The 2,500-nt window shown below is 40.9% G+C and overlaps 1 protein-coding gene across 1 annotated transcript in view; it reads right to left on the bottom strand.

Moving 5' to 3' along the window:
* The window catches only part of LOC137993662 (short transient receptor potential channel 4-like), a 30,355-nt gene that overhangs the window by 7,463 nt on the left and 20,392 nt on the right, over positions 1-2,500 (bottom strand). The gene's annotated exons all lie outside the window — the stretch shown is intronic.

The following is a 2,500-nucleotide window of genomic DNA, read 5'->3' as shown; positions in this document are numbered from 1 at the left end:
TTCAATTTGAAAAAGAACGCCATAAATTGCTTTGTATTTTAAACCTTTTTAGAAATATTATTCATGAATTATCTTTGAAAAATGCGTGGTTACCCCCAATTTTCTTTTTGGATTTCAATAACACTTGCAAAGATCTACATTTCCTGCATAATCACAAACTGGGGAAAAATACCATTGAATTAGTAGGGACCGTCCTTAAAAACTCGAAGATTAGACAATGCAATTCTAGAGTTTTTTTCATTGTTGTACGTGAGCACCAATGGTAATGTTTAAGGCGAGTTTACTTGTTTTGTTTCTTTTACCTCCCGCCAAATGGGCGCCTACCTCAAACTGAATTGTGCGTGCGCAATATATATATATATATGATGCATTTGCGCGCGTAAACATTTCAATCATAACAAGATGGCGGCGTTGACGTGTCTCTACAAAGCTCTGCACAATTTTCACTCTACACTCCCAATGCAAGTCCTGTTCCTAGTTCTGTTCAAGAGCCTTTTGCTCCGAACTAACAACGAAGACTTTGGAGTCGTCGATGTACACCTTAGCATAGAATTAGCAACGACAAGGGCTCCAAATTATATTCTGAAACTCCGTCACTTCACTCTCATAACAGCAACGATAGTTTTCAAACAAGACTAAAGGCACTTAGGGCAATAAAACTCCTTCAGTACAGCTCTACTGCTATGATATTGATTCTTCTCTCAGGTGATGTCTCCCCTAACCCTGGATGGATTAACTCAACTTTGCAGAAGCCTGGCTTGAAGATTGGCCATCTGAACATCAGGAGCCTACCTAAACACCTCGACGAACTGAGGATTTTGCTACAGGACAATCCATTCGACATATTCTGTCTTAATGAAACTTGGTTAAATAGTTCTTGGCACGACGGCGAGCTTTCAATTGTAGGTTATAATCTCGTTCGGAAAGATCGCAAGGATGACCAACGTGGCGGCGGTACTACGATTTACTATAAATTAAAGCTCGTTGCACGACGAAGAACAGATATAAGCTCGATTGATGTTGAAGCTTTATGGCTTGAATTTACTTTCCCGAACAGGAGTAAAATCCTGGTATCCTCGGTTTATCGACCGCCTAATGTTGAGGTGAAAGATTTTATTGACAAGTTTGAAAGCCTACTTGACTATTCCTGCAGTGAGGGGAAGAAAAAAATCCTACTCGGCGATCTAAAGTGTGACCTAGTCGCTCAGAAAATATCTTCTGACACTAAACAACTGTGCATGTTATTTAAAGCTTATCAACTTATTCAGCTTATCAAAGAGCCGACGAGGATTGTTGAACAATCGGTCCACACTTATAGATTTAGCCTTCACAACAGACCAAAGGAAGATCTCTGATTCTGGTGTTTTAGAATGCTCCATTAGCGATCATTCCCTTGTTTACATCATTAGGAAAGTTAGATCGTCGAGGGGCGCTATAAAAACCATCAAATTTCGGAGTTACAAAAACTACTCAGTCCCAAATTTCATCAGAGACTTATACTCTGCCTCCTGGGATCTCATTAACACCTCTCTCACGGTCGATGAGGCGTGGACTTCTTTTAAAGACATTTTTGTCACCATTGCTGATCGACATGCTCCAACGCGCACGACAAGAGTTCGTTCTAACACGCTCCCTTGGAAGACCGATCAAATAAGAGCGCTAATTACTTTCATCACAAAAAGGCACAAAAGACTGGATCATCTTATGAATGGCAAGAATATCGATCACTCAGAAACAAGCTAACTGTAACCATCAAAGAGGCAAAAAGGGCGTATTATTCTAACCTGATTCAAGAAAATAAGAACCATTCTAGCAAATTGTGGAGTGCAATCAAGTCTGCGATTGGAAGTGATGTTAAAGCTGGCCAAATTCAATCTCTGGAAATTGACGGTGAAGTCATCACAGATCCAAAGCTAATCCCAGCTAACTTTGCTTTCTTTTTTAAATCTATAATACCAAATCTACGGCAGACTCTACCAGTGCCAGCGGTCCTACCTAGTTGCTCTCCTCAATTACTAACAGGTGCACAATTTAGTTTGTCACAAAAAACGGTGGATTTTGTTTACAAACAACTGAAATCACTGAACTCCAAGAAATCATCTGGTCTACCCGATATTCCTGTGCGGCATCTAAAGGATGGGACTGAAGCTCTGGCGAGACCCCTAACCCTACTTATGAACAGAACGATAAATGAAGGAACGCTACCGGCTGATTGGAAACATGCTATTGTCACGCCGGTTCATAAAGCTGGATCGAAATCGGATCCATCGAATTTTCGGCCAATCTCAGTACTTCCCGTCTTCTCCAAGATACTTGAACGGGCTGTCCACCGTATGGTCTACAACTATTTACAGGAGCATAGGCTTCTTTCTCCTCTTCAATCTTGCTTCCGCCCACTTCACTCAACATCCACATGCCTCACATACGTGACAAACACTCTGCTTGAAAACATTGACAAAGGACTATTAACTGGCCTTTTTTTTTAGACCTAAGTAAGGCC

This window comes from Montipora foliosa, chromosome 2 (assembly GCF_036669935.1).
Source record: "Montipora foliosa isolate CH-2021 chromosome 2, ASM3666993v2, whole genome shotgun sequence".
Lineage (NCBI taxonomy): Eukaryota > Metazoa > Cnidaria > Anthozoa > Scleractinia > Acroporidae > Montipora > Montipora foliosa.
Note: the sequence above shows the minus strand (reverse complement) of the source record. Positions and strands in the feature narration are given on the sequence as shown.